The sequence below is a fragment of the Mauremys reevesii genome, linkage group 3 (genome assembly GCF_016161935.1).
Source record: "Mauremys reevesii isolate NIE-2019 linkage group 3, ASM1616193v1, whole genome shotgun sequence".
Taxonomy (NCBI): Eukaryota; Metazoa; Chordata; order Testudines; family Geoemydidae; genus Mauremys; species Mauremys reevesii.
Window position 1 is genome coordinate 62388926 of NC_052625.1, and position 15143 is coordinate 62404068.

The 15143-nt window shown below is 40.2% G+C and overlaps 1 protein-coding gene across 3 annotated transcripts in view; it reads left to right on the top strand.

Annotated features, from left to right (window-relative positions):
- Window positions 1–15143, top strand: part of BTBD9 (BTB domain containing 9) — a 280634-nt gene that overhangs the window by 59901 nt on the left and 205590 nt on the right. The gene's annotated exons all lie outside the window — the stretch shown is intronic.

Genomic DNA, 15143 nt, shown 5'->3' on the forward strand with positions numbered 1-15143 from the left:
ACCTCAACTGGAGTATTGTGTCCAGTTTTGGGTGCCACATTTCAAGAAGGATGTGGACAAATTGGAGAGAATCCAGAGAAGACTGATAAAAATGATTAAAGGTCTAGAAAACATGACCTATGAGGGAAGATTGAAAAAATTTGGTTTGTTTAGTCTGGAAAAGAGAAGACTGAGAGGGGACATAACAGTTTTCAAGTATGTAAAAAGGTGTTACAAGGATGAGGGAGAAAAATTGTTGTTCTTAACCTCTGAGGAGAGGACAAGAAGCAGTGGACTTAAATTGCAGCAAGGGAGGTTTAGTTTGGACATTAGGAAAAAACTTCCTATCTGTCAGGGTGGTTAAGCACTGGAATAAATTGCCTAGGGATGTTGTGGGATCTCCAGCATTGGATATTTTTAAGAGCAGGTTAGACAAACACCTGTCAGGAATGCTCTAGGTAATACTTAGTCCTGCCATGAGTGCAGGGGACTGTACTAGATGACCTCTCGAGGTCCCTTCCAGTTCTATGATTCTATACGAATAGGCAAATTAAAATAATTTATATAAAGGAAAATTGTGCTTCTCTAGGATAGTGCTATTTGAGCATGGCAATAATATACTTGATAAACAATACCTGGCTGACTTAATTTGGACTTTCAAAAAGTCTTTGACAAAATTCATCTACAAAGGTAAACTAAATTAATGGGGTGAGAGATGAAGTACAGTCATGGATTACAGACAGAAAGAGCAGGAATAAATGGTCATCTTTCAACATGGTAAAAGGTTAACAGTGAAATGCTCGGCAGGATTGGTGTTTTAATATATTTATTAATTACTTGGAAAAGGGGGTGAATGCTGAGGTGACAAAATTGGCCGATAAACAAAATTGAAGCTAGTTGAGACTAGAGAAGGCAGTGAGGAACTTCAGAGGGACCTAGTATAACTAAATGAATAGGTAGAACGATGGCAGATGAAATTCAGTGGTGACATGCTACATAATGCACACTGGAAAGACTAACTTGAACTTCTCATATACTTTACTGGGTTCTGAGGATTTGTTGCCACATGGAATTATTCAGGAACAGCTATTCCTGAATATCTCTGCATGTTGGCACTCTTATTCTGGAACAGCAGGGCCTTGATCCTGATAAGAATAAGAATGTCCACACGCAGAGTTGCTAAGGAATAGCGGTTGATGAATAGCTCCATACGTAGACAAGCAGTAAATTAACTGTAACCATGCAAGAAAAAGACCTGATAGATACTGTAATAGGGCAGTGGGTCTTGAGGGCATGTGCACATCTCAGTGTGCCTGTTTTGGTCTTTCTCTCTTTTAAAACTTGGAGCTGTTTCAAGGATGTAAGCTACCACCGACTAAGACATTAGGAAGACAGTTTGTTGATAGGTTATTCTAGAACTGTCCATAAGTGGGTTCTTGCACCTTCCTTTGAAGCATCTGGCACCTGCCACTGCTAAAAACAGGATACTGGGCTAAATAGAACGACTAATCTGATCTTTTTTCAGAGTAGCAGCCGTGTTAGTCTGTATCCGCAAAAAAAACAGGAGTACTTGTGGCACCTTAAAGACTAACAAATTTATTTTAGCATGAGCTTTCGTGAGCTAAAGCTAAATATCTCCTGTCTGTGTGTTCCATTCTATGCATCCGAAGAAGTGAGCTTTAGCTCACGAAAGCTCATGCTAAAATAAATTTGTTAGTCTTTAAGGTGCCACAAATACTCCTGTTGTTTTTTTTTTGATCTGATCTTCTAAGCCATTCCTATGTTCTTAGTTAACCATTATTTCCACTAGGTGGCAATGTGTGTCACTGGTCTCTTATTTTACTGTAGATCATGAAAGTTTTTTTTTTTTTACCAGTCACTGGCATTAAAATCACTGTTTCATTCAAGAGTCATGTTTAAAAAACTAAACAAAACAAAAAAAACCCTGAAACATTTAATTTGTACATTGGAATTTTATCATGTTGTAAGATGGAGAGGTTAATTAACTTTTGAACTGTTTATTGACATAAGATTTAGAATATATTTTCCCTTTAAAATACTTAATCAGTTAGAAGGAACACCTATACAATGCTGCCTTAATATATTCAATTTGCTATAATGTAAATATCTTTATTCCTGTTCTGTGTGTGCTTATAGAAACTCAGTTAAAAACACAGCTCTCACAAATTGATTCTAATGTTGAAGTGTTTCTTAAATGATACATAAAAAAAAGCAACTGGACGGCCATTTTTAAAACCCAGTGCTTTTTTTATGAGCTGCCCTAAAGAGATCTTTCCCTAGCTACTTAGAAGCAAGATCTATAGCGTCTGTGCAGACCTCATGACATTTCTCTTCTTGCATTAATGATGCTCTATAAACTGAAGAATTGCTTTGGCTGTTGAAGTTTCTTAGGTGGTGACCTACAAGAGACTGGAAGCCTTAGCACAACTCTTACCATGTTTAACTTTAAAAAGCAGGATTTTGGAGTATTTCTTTGGGATAAACTCAGTGCACTGTTTATAAAGGTAGATGCTTTGGAGTTCTTTACAGAGCTGTGATTTATTGATTTTTATTTTTTCAACAACCTCAGTCTGTTAAGATGATCCATATATCCTCTTACGTTATGTAACGATGTCTTTAAAAACCTGAGCTGTACATTTTGTATGCTTTTTTAATTAGCAAGGGAGACAGTAGATCACTTAAAAATTAATGGGATATTCTGAAGTTCAAGTTATTTTTTTTTCAAGTCCTGTGTATTTATTATCCTTTCATCTGAAGACTGGGAAAGCTTTTTCTTGGTTATTTGTAACCAGTCATGTGGAGAGCTCTATCATGGATAAATAGAAATCTGCAGGAACTTTTGACAGCATATTTGAGGATTTCTCTGCAGGCTCAGAGGAATTTTTGTAGCATTTCATTCTCCAAATCTTCAGGAGTTTTGTACATGGGGGAAGTTATTTTAACTTCCTAATCAACTTGGTCCTATTTTTATATGCTCAGATAACCAAAAATAAAACAAAACCTTGCTTTAAATGGAGTTAAGATTGAGAGTATATCTGAGTAATATACAGGTTAAAAAATAATTACAGGGGTGCGTTAATTATCCCAAAACAAGTGTTACAAATAGTGGAAATTTAGTTACTGTTGAAATTTTAAATATCCAAACATGTTAAGGTGTGCCAGTGTAGTATTAAGGCACCCAAACAACCTTAGCTGTGCTCTGTGGTGGTGCCAGGCAATAACTAATTATGCTTTAATGTGTACTAGTATGTTTGTTACCAGGTAAAACTAACTTTTAAAGACCTTTTTGGATTTTATTTAATAACCTTATTCCCCTTGTAGAATCATTAGAAGAACAAATCTGTTTGACAACGGAGTGTGTGAGCATTAAAATGTTGGCCTGGGAAGGGGGCATATAAACTAACCTTTTTTTTGCATCTTAATTTAGTGTAGTGTCTATGTGGGGACTTCTTTGGTGGCTCTCTTCCCCCCCACCACCCTGGATAAAAATGCACTTGAGTATTCTTAATTAGTTAATGCACACTAGGGAACTTTTAGATGACACCAGCAGGGTCTACACAGGCCAGTGAGTGTGGAACACATTGGTGCACTTTAGATTTCATACTCCTCTAGTGTGCATTGCTATACTATGTAGACAAGCCTTATGTTTACCTTGGGGGTGGGAGGTTGTATATATGTGTACACACAAGAACCACTTTCTGTTCGGATTTCATTTTTCCTCTAAAGAGCAGAAGAAAAGATTTATAATATATTTTGGTAAAAATCTGATTAGAAAACCTCAATAGAAACAAATATAATAGAGTGAAGGACGAGAAGAAATTATTGCTGATGATTTCAACTTCTAATAAATTATGAAGCATACATAACAGGCTGTAAAGAGAGATGTTTTCCAACGCCATACTTCATTCCACCTTCACAGGTAAATGTGTGAATGAAGGTGAAACAAATTGTTGCAATACAGCAAATTTATACTATTTTGGGGATGAAAATGAATGAAATTCAAATAATTCACTCTTAGCTGAAACTAAAAACTATAAATGTATTTTATCCCTTACTCTGGATTGACATACTATATATTAGTAATAAGAGAACATTGTATCATCAACAGTAGGCAAGAACATAGTCATGAGTTCTGAATTACAGTCACGAATGGGAATGCACAACAGTTTCATGTATTTTTTCAGGGAAAAGTGAAGTATTAATCATTTTCACAGAAACTACTGTTTTACTGCTAAAAAGCCTTGTTTTTCCAGACTTCTTAAACCACGTTATCCCATCGTATAATGGGAAATTACATAACAAGAAATTTCTGGTCGCCTTATAAGTCCTCCTAGATCATCTGAGCCGTACAAAAGTATTAGAGTGTGTTTGCAACCCTTTGGCATGGAATTCCCCCAACATGGGAATTCCACAATGGGTAAAGAGCCAACTCCTATATAATCCTTCCCACCACCCTCTGGTGCAGAAAACATGTCATGGCAAGGAGGTTTGGGCTGAGCAGCATGCCTGGAGCACAATACACTTCAGCAATCCTCAGCTGGTGAATAGTTCCTTGGAACCTGGCAGAGAATCAGGGAGCTGTACATGGCAGCGATTGCATCATCCTGTCTCAATTTAGAATGTATGAGTTGGGCTTCTAATAGTTATAGTAATTATATTTTTCCTCTACCTTGAGGGGTCCTTGTTTGTGTGCTAAACTCTGCCAGCTACATGATTTTCATATCCACAATATAGTGGCAGAAAGGACTGAGTGGAGCTATCTTTGCTGGTGATTAAGGGAACAATTTTCAGATGTTTGGGCTCTTCAGTCTCTGTATTAGGCATGAGGAGACCAGGTAGAAAGAGACCATCTTCTAGACAGATCATAATATTTCTCAGTTCTAGTTGTTTTGCTTTTAGAGCCCAAGGCATTAACTGTCAAGGACCATAATCAGCAGTTCATACTATTTGGAGCAAGGCCGGTTAACCCTGTTAACAGTTATCCATGATTTACACATCATCCTGAATATTTGTATTATTAGAAATTTAGAAGGCTCCTTTTTTAGCCATCTTTTCTCAGTTGGGTGGTTTGTTCACCATGAGCATAAAGAAGGCTAGGGAACTGAGAATGCTCACTTGAATTTGCATTTGATATCATATGTAGTGCTCCACACAAAACTATAGTCAATGTGTTTAACCTCTATCTGGTTCTAAAGGGCAAATTTGGGACCACTACCATCACCCATCTACCTCTGCAGATAGATGTCCTACACTTCCTGGATAAAGTCAGTTTAACTTAGACTGGCTTGGCAGAGCTATTTCTAGGGGAAGCAAATGCAATATTGGCCTGTGTCAGGGTTTTGTTTACTGAGGTTCTGATAATGGTTTATATCCATCACCCACCTATTAAAATTTTAAACCAGCACCTGTGTGCTTTCTTCCATGTTGCCCTTCATGCTTGTGAAGAACTACCTGTAATCATCTGCAGAGCTACCTAATTATCCTTCTTCAAATCTCTTTTTAAAATACTTTTGCCATGATGCCTACAAAAAACTTGATAATGGTTAAGTTGCTGACACGCTAATACCATGGCCTATTATGCTGACCTGTACTGTCTCGTTTCCTTGCCCTCTCCTCCCCCCTCAATCCCCATCTGAGTCATCTGTTGTCTTTGTCTTCTACTTAGATTGTAAGCTCTTTGAGTCAGGGGCCATCTTTGTTTGTTTGTGCAGTACCTAGTACAATGAGGTCCCAATCTATGACTGAGCGTCCTAGGCACTGTGGTAATACATGAGTTGAAAAGAGGGGAGTTTGGAGGAGGGTATATGTGTGGTTTTTGTTTTCTTTTTTCTGTTTTGGATGGGTTTTTTGTTTCTGTTTTTTCCTTCTTAATGGGAGCTTAGAAGGGAAGGCTGTGACAGCTACAGAGGCAGAAATGGTAGTGACCCAAAGAATGGAAGAGACAGTGAAGATGACTGGATGTGGAAGGCCTGAGATGTACATTATTCCGGAGGGGGTACCTGAAAGGTGCTTCATTTGCATGATGTGCTGTCTGATAGATCTGATGGACAAGAAGATCCGTGGTTTGGAAATACAGATAGAAACTATGGATAGGTTTTGAAGGGAATTTGAACAGATGATGGCGGAAAGAAGAGAAGAGGCTAAAGGGAACCCCCAACACTTGCAGATGTATGGTGGACCAGAGAACTGTGAGGGTAGACTGCTGGATAAGGAAACGGGACAGTGGAATCATGTGACTACAAGACTACGGCAGAGGAAAAGACCAGTTAGAGGAGGAGAAATAGAGCTGAAAAACTGGTTTGCTGAGTTTGAAAATGAAGGGAAAAGGCAGGAAGTAACAAAAGATGGGAGAGCAAGGAAGAAGAGAAGAATAGCTTTCTACAAGTAGAGGGGAAGACACATGGAGATAGTCAGAGTTTGGAGCTCCAGGAGGATAGAAGATGACTCTCGGAAGATTGCAAGAGAGAACAAAAGGCAAGAAGACTTGCAATTAGAAAAAAAACAGGAGGGAAGGCCAGAGAATGACACAACTATTAAGAAGAGGCAGGTCTCCGTGACTGGGGGATCCCTAGTAAGAAGAACAGACACGCCTGTCACTAGAGCTGATCTGGAGTATGGAATGGTGTGTTGTCTGTTGGGAACTAAGATATGGGATGTGGACCTGAGGCTGAAGAGGATCATAATGGGAGCAGGAAAGAATCCTCTTGATTGTCCTTCACATAAGAACAAATGATAATGCTATATTCTTGCTGGGACACATCAAGGAAGACTATGTTAAGCTGAGGAAGATGCTTTAAGAAATAGAGATTCAGGTGAACTTCAGTATGATTCTACCTGTTCCTAGAGGAAGAGAGCGAAGGTGAGACAAGATTATGATGGCGAAGAGATGGCTCAGACAATGGGGCTGTAAGGAGGGCTTTGGAATGTTGGTCGAACGTTGCCTGGGAGGCATTCACAGATAGAGGAGTGTCCTCATGGGATGGACTGCACCTGAGTAGGGAGGGAAATAAATTTCTGGAATGGAGGTTGGCACAACTGATTAGGATACAGCAATGGCGAAAGGAACAACAGAGGGTAGGAGAATGAACAACAAGAGGAAAGATATTGTCAGTACAGTTGATAGTGACAGTCAGGTAGGCGACGCTGACAGTAAAATGACTGTACCTAATCAAGTGAAGAATCTGTGTGAAGCCAAGCAGAAACAATTAAGATTTCTGTACACCAACGCAAGGAGCCTGGGTAACAAAGTGGAGGAACTAGAATTACTAGTGCCAGAAGTGAAAATAGATATTATAGGGATAACAAAAAATGGTGGCATATTAGTCATGACTGGAATACAGCTATTGAAGGTATGTACTGTTCAGGAAAGACAGAAATAAAGGTATAGGTAGTGAAGCAGCACTGTATATTAATAACAAGGTAGAGTGTAAAGAACTTGGAACCGATGGGATGGCTAAAACGGAATCTGTTTGGGTCAAAATCACTTTGGGGAAGAAGGGTAACAGAGGCTCCAGTGGGATAGTGCTTGGGGTCTTCTGCAGAACCCCAGCATCCCATTTGGATATGGATAGAGATTTCTTTAATATTTTAATGCAATAAATTCTTCTAGGAGTTATGTGATTGTGGAAGACTTTAATTTCCCAGATATAGATTGTAGGGCAAATGCTACTAATGGTGGTAGGGCCCAGATATTTCTGGATGTGACAACTGACAGATTTTTTTTTCACCAAATAGTCACTGAACCAACAAGAGGTGAAGCCTCTTTAGATTTAGTATTGGTAAGTAGTGAGAACCTCATAGAACTGGTTGAAGAGGACAACCCTTGGGTTGAACGATAATGAGTTAATTCAGTTTAAACTAAATGGAAGGATAAACAAAAATAAGTCTGCAACTAGGGTCCTTGATTTCAAAAGGACAAACTTTAAAATATTAAGGAAATTAGTTAGGGAAGTGGACCGGTCAGACAACCTCTTTAATGTCATACCCTCCTCTAACCTGTCCCAGGTTGCGTTGCCCATCCACCCAGGGGTCCTAAAAATTGCTAAGTCTGCGTGGCAGATCCCCTCTTCCATTCCACGTACCACCAAGAAGGTGGAAAAGAAGTAGTACTATGTGCCGGCAAAGGGATTTGAGTACCTGTATACCCACCTTCCAGCAAGATTCCTGATTGTGTCCACTATCAACGAAAGGGTCAGGCGAGTGGCACATCGAAAAATAAAGATGCCAAGAGGCTGGACTTCTTTAGCAGAAAAATTTATTCGACAACCAGCCTGCAATTTCAGATGTCTAACCATCAGGTCCAGCTAGGCAGATACAGCTTCAACCTGTTGGGACTCCATCAGCAAGTTTAAGGAGGCCTTCCACAGGACTGAGCCCAGTAGTTTGCCACGTTGGTGTAAGAGCGGTGGTGAGAGGGACCCTCCAGATGGCCTGGGATGCTAAAGACTCTGCACCCAGGGTGGTCACCTCTGTGGTGGTCATGAGGCTCAGCTCCTGATTACAGTCCTCCAGGCTGTCCCAGGAGATGCAGACTACCCTTCAGGACTTCCCGTTTGAGGGAGCCAGGGGTCTTTTTTGGAGCTGACCGATACACGGCTCCACGGCCTTAAAGACTCCCATGCCACCCTCCATTTCTTGGGCTTACACACCCATAATCAGGCTAAAAAGCCATTCCATCCCCCTCCACCTCCATCAAGGTCCTGGGGTGTCCCCTGGTCCAGCTCCTACAGGAAGAAGGACAGAGACAAAGGATTTAAACAGCATCACTCTTCATCTTCCTGTTCCTCTGCCCAGCCTGGTTCTTGGAGGGTGCTCCCGAGGATGGCGCCCCAGTCACTTCCTAGGATCCACTCCCCCTGCTCTTTCTTCAACTGCCTTGCACTCCTTCTGGTCGGCCTGGTTGTGGCTGACCTTGAACCGCTGGGTTCTCGACATAATATCTGCAAGCTACACCCTGCAGTTCGTGGTCAACCCTCCCTCTCACCCTCTTCCTCTGTCCTCTTCAGGGACCCTTCTTATGAGCAACTATTCATTCAAGAGGTCAAGAACCTCCTAAACCCGTGGTAGAGGAGGTCCCTCCAGATTTGAAGGGGAAAGCGTTCTACTCCCACTATTTCCTAATCCCAAAAGCAAAAGGGGGTCTCCGACCCATTCTGGACCTGCACCGCCACAACAAGTCTCTGAAAAAGTTGACGTTTTGCATGGTCTCTCTGGCCTCCATTATTCCTTCCCCAGATCCGGGAGACTGGTACGCTGCCCTCGACTTATAGGACGCATATTTCCATATTTCCATTTTCCCAGGGCACAAGTGTTTCCTCTGTTTTGTGTTGGGCCACCGCCATTTCCAATTCACGGCTCTGCCCTTTGTCTCTTGTCAGCCCCGACAGTGTTTATGAAGTGCATAGCACCAGTAGCCGCTTATCTGAGGCGCTGAGGAGTGTCCGTCCACACAACCCATTACGCACTTACCCAGCAGGCCCGGGATGATGCTGGCTTTAGTAGAGCTGTGGTGCAAGCCGCTAGGCTGTGAACTCTGAGCCCACTTTCAGAGATACTGCCTGTGAGTCACCTAGAATGGAATCGACATGAGCAAGCACTCGAAGAAAAAATGGTTACCTACCTTTCTGTACCTATTGTTCGAGATGTGTTGCTCATGTCCATTCCATTACCCGCCCTCCTACCCGTCTGTCTGAGTTGTTGGCAAGAAGGAACTGAGAGGGTGTAGGGTCACCGGCGCCTAATATACCAGCGCATGAGCACGGCACTCAAGGGAGCGCCATAACTGACCCTACGGATACCGCTAAGGCAAAAATCTTCAATGACTGTGCATATGGGCATGCACACACCTAGAATAGAATGGACATGAGCAACACATCTTGAAGAACAACAGTTACAAAAAGGTATGTAACTGGTTTTTAACCCCATTTTGCAGATGGGAAAAATGGAGGTACAAAGATACTGACTTGCCTGAGACTAAGACAAAGCGAATCAAAACAAGGAGACTCTCACTTCTAGTGCTCAAATAAACAAAGGCTAAAAAACTAATAAACAGAAGAGTGATAAGTATGGGTTGCTAGATTATGGAAGTAGGAAATAAAGGTGAAGCAAGACAAAAAATGGAATGAAGATGTGGAAGTAGAGAACTGACAAATATCAGATGATTTTGTTTCTGTAGCATGTGAGGAACAAACAGTTAAGAAATCTGGTGTCAGATGTTGTTCTACAGAAGGTTATCCTCTAGCCCATGTTGAGACAGAATATTTTACAGTCCCTGCCTTTGGTCTATGACACCTTTTGTTAATCCCAAATTAATCCGAGATCTAGCATCATTTGGCTCTGCATGGAATAACAGGAATGATTGATGAACCTGCAAAGATATAGTTTCTTTTTGAACTGTTAGTCCATAGAGGTTATAGTCTTTATGGGACTGGAAACTTGACGAAAGCATATTGCAGTGAGAGAGTTAATAGTCAGCTAAAAAGAAGTGGGATAGTGGTAATAGTGCAAGGGGAGGAGTGAGAAATTAAATGGTATCTTTTTAGAAGTCTGCTTTATTGCTGACTGCATTGCTCCTCTGGGATTTTTCTACTGAGTGCAAGAAAATCAGCAAGCACTTTTTGAAAAACCTAGATGAAATTACTGCCATAAATTTTGATTTTTCTCATGGTGTAAAAACTTAATTTAGGTGGGGAGGGTTTATTACCAATGTTTTCTTGGCATGGGTAAGTTCAATTAATTTCAGATGACATGCTCCAGGGTTTTCTCGCTCTAATTTTTTCTTTCCTTTTTCCCCCCCACTATGTAGAAAGTACAATTTGTTATTGGTTTGCCTTTGGCTCTGGAGACCTCATTAAGGGCTCAGGAAAGGGTTTCTATCTCTTTCCTTTGACACCTTTCTGTTTTCTGCTGAACTTGGGCCATTTGCATTGTCACATGGAAAGGAGTATAGTGGGTAGGACTATAAAAGCTGTTGTGTTTATACCGCTTGCTTATTGATTAGAAATGAGTATGGTAAATTAAAAAATTGCTACTCTTTCAGTGTTATACTAAAATATGCATCACACAGTCACATCATGCCTGCATTCCCATTTTAGAGCTGTTTAGACATGAGAACTGATGCAGTTTTTGTTGTTCTGACAGTTCATATGTAACATATCCATTTGTTTGATAGTAGGGAAAAGATGTGTAAGTAAATATAATATTATGTTGACTTCTGAGACATCACATGCTGCTATTTCAAGTTCTTGTTCCTATTAAAATACTTTAAGAGCATCTCTGCAAGCAGAAGTAATCTGTGAAATTTTTTAGACTGCACAATAATACAGGATGTATATAATGGTACTACGGAAGAGTCACAAGACTTGTTACGGTTTGTAAAGGGTGTATGCATACAGTGAATTTCTGCAGCAAAAGTGAATGTGTATGTGATAATAATTTACTTGCTAATAAAATTTAAATGAATAAATAAAGGCACGACTGAACCCTTAAAGGCATAATCTTGCATTTGTAACTGCCTATAAATGTCTCAATAGGAGATTTGGGAACCATTGTGCTGCAAGAACACTAAAAAAATGTTTCCTGGATCTGTAGGGCACTTCACTAGCTGATGAGGTGGGAAGCAGTAGGGTTAGCCCTCTTGCCTCTCTCTTTTTCACTCACTCCAGTCCCTGTTGGTGGTAATATCATATAGTTAGGGCCCTACCAAATTCCGGCCATGAAAAATGCGTCACAGCTTGTGAAATCCAGTCTTCTCCCATGAAATCTGTTTTTGTGTGTGTGTGTGTGTGCTTTTACACTATATTGTATAGATTTCATGGGTGAGACCAGCATTTCTTAAATTGGGGGTCCTGACCCAAAAGGGAGTTGCAGGGGTGTCGCGAGGTTATTTCAGGGGGAGTCATGGTATTGCCACCCATACTTCTGTACTACCTGGAGAGCTGGGCTGCTGGAGAGCAGTGGCTGTTGGCTGGGTGCCCAGCTCTGAAGGCAGTGCCCTGCCAGCAGCAGTACAGAAGTAAGGGTGGCCATACCATACCATACCACCCTTACTTCTGTGCTGCTGCCTTCAGAGCTGGGTGGTGGGAAAGTGGTGGCTGCTGACTCAGGGCCCAGCGCTGCAGGCAGCAGCGCAGAGGTAAGGGTGGCAATACCATTCTATGCCATCCTTAGTTCTGCACTGCTGCAGGTGGCAGGTCTGCCTTCAGAACTGGGCTCCTGGCCAGCAGCCGCCGCTTTCCAGCTGCCCAGCTCTGAAGGCAGCCCTGCCACCCGCAGCAGCACAGAAGTAAGGGTAGCACTACCACAACCCCCCCCAATAACCTCGCGACCTCCCAACAACTCCTTTTGGATCAGGATCCCTACAGTTACAACACTGTGATATTTCAGATTTAAATAGCTGACATCATGAAATTTACTATTTCAAAAATCCTATGACTGTGGTGAAATTGACCAAAATGGACCATGAATTTTGTAGGGCCCTACATATAGTTCTTGTAATCCTGAGTACAAGGACTGTGTCGGTTCCTGCCCTTTTATCATGATGCAAGGGAACAGGAGGCTGCACCTGCACAGGGCCAAGCATACGCTCGCTCTAAGGTATTTTGGAAGATAAATGTCATAAAAATGTTATTTATTCCATTTATAAAACTACTGTAGAATATCAGTTTGTGAAATATAAATGGTTACTTCTCTTGTTAATAAGCAGACAAATGGAGTTAAATGCGCTGTGCATTGACTGGTTGCTGGCCCATGTAGCGTGGTGTAGTCTAGTAATGAGGTTTAAACCAATGTTCCTATTCCAAAGGCAGCATATTGTGTTTTACATGCAGTTGCTCTCAACCTTTCCAGACTACTGTACCCTTTTCAGGAGTCTGATTTGTCTTGTGTACCCCCAAGTTTCACCTCACTTAAAAACTACTTGCTTACAAAATCAGGCAGAAAACTACAAACGTGTTGGAGCACACTAATACTGATAAATTGCTTACTTTCTCATTTTTACCATATAATTATAAAATAAATCAATTGGAATATAAATATTGTGCTTACATTTAAGTGTATAGTATATAGAACAGCATAAACAAGTCATTGTATGAAATTTTAGTTTTTACTGACTTTGCTAGTGCTTTTTATATAGCCTGTTGTAAAATGAGGCAAATATCTAGATTAGTTGATATACGCCCTGGAAGACATCTGCGTACCCCCAGGGGTATGTGTACCCCTGGTTGAGAACCATTGTTTTACTGAAAAGATGATAGAGTTAAAATATCCCAAGATTTTGGCATAATTGATTCTGATTCTTTTTCTTGATTCTCCTCTCCCCGTCCCCAAGTTGTTTCTGGCAAGAGAGAGTGATTTTTATGGTGAATGCAGAATAGTCTATATGTGTGAGCATTATGTACAGTGAGAGCATAATGAATGTATAAGGCTTTTCAATATATTATCAGGAAGACTAAAAGGCCCTTTAGAAGTGAAATGAATAATTTGTTTTACTCATTGCAGTACGTTAATTTAAAACATTTCCCAAAAAATCTACTTAACAAAATTAAGAAAAAAATTGAGACTGTTGAGAATTTAATTAATCAGGTACCACATATACTGACCCTTTAAAAATATCTATTTTGATAATGCAAGTTATAGAGATAGGATTTGTTAAAGTTATGGGTAGCGATTTCACGCGAACTTCATCATAGTGTATACACAGTTAATATCTGTATTAGAAAGGATAAAAGACCAAGTCATAAAGATGAATGTTAAGTCTCTTTGAAAAGTGAGGCTTCAGACAGGAAAGACTCATAAATTGCATGTTAAGACCATTTGAAAGTACAATAGAATACAAAATCATAATGGTTAATAAGGAGGGGAAAGGATGTTGAAAAAGTTTGTTTAGAAGAGGTCGGCTATCATAGATTATTAGGGACCTCAGGAGATCATCTAGTCCAACCCCCTGCTTAAAGCAGGACTAATCCCCAAATGGCCCCCTCAAGGATTGAACTCACAACCCTCAGTGTAGTATGCTAATGGCTCAAACCACTGAGCTATTCAATATTTCAGCGTAATATCTGTAAAATAATTGCTAATAAAGATAGATACATTACAAAACCCACTATTTTTCCAGAAAGGATTTTCAGATGCTTAGTTTTTATTTTGTCAAAAGAATATATTCCTAAACATTGTGATAATCAAAAGGTGGATGGTGATAGTAACGATTTAGAATTGCTGAGTTGTTGAATCTGTAGTGCTTTCAAGTCTTCTGATATTAAAGTGTGTGTGTTTGGGGGGAGGTTGGAGGATATTTTCAACTAACAAAATTAAGATCAAATGTTAAAATTACCACAGTCAAAAAACCTTAATCTCAAAATAGTTTCCAGAAAATTCTGCCAGTCTCCTGAACATTAAAATATGTTTGACAAAACTTGCTGCTTTGACCTTTAGTTGGGTGCATGCTGTAGCCAACATTTGTTTAAGAATTAAAATGCACCTCCAGAACCATAGTGAGCTGTGATTTTACATAATAATCTTGAATGCTGTGCACAAGATAGTTGCTCAGCATCCTAGATGTCCATTAGCAACTGATATACTCCATTGTCTGCTGTCAGTTTATTGTTTAGTCTATTTATTTTGTTATATGAGGAATGAGAACTCTGAAGCACAGGAGAATCCACATTCTCCACTATGGAAATAGAAGGAAGCAAAAAATCATAGAATAATACAGTCGTAGGAATGAAGGGCTAGAAGGGACCTCGAGAGGTTATCGAGTCCACCCTGTGCATTGATGCAGGACCACATATATTTAGGCCTTCTAACTTGTTCTTAAAAACCCCCAATGACAGAGATTCCACAATCTCCCGTGGAATTCTATTCCAGAGTTTAAAATATCTTTATAGCTAGGAAGTTTTTCATAGGATCTAACCTACATCTTCCTTGCTGCAGATTAAGCCCATTACTTCTTGCCCTAACATGGGCGGACATCAAGAACAATCGATCACCATGTTCTTTATAACCGCTTTAAACATATTTTGAAGGCTATTAGGTCACCACCACTGTTGTCTTTTCTCAAGACTAAACATGTCCAGTTTTTTTTAAACTTACTCACAGATCAGGTTTTCTAAACCTTTTATTATTTTTGTTGCTTTCTTCTGGACTCT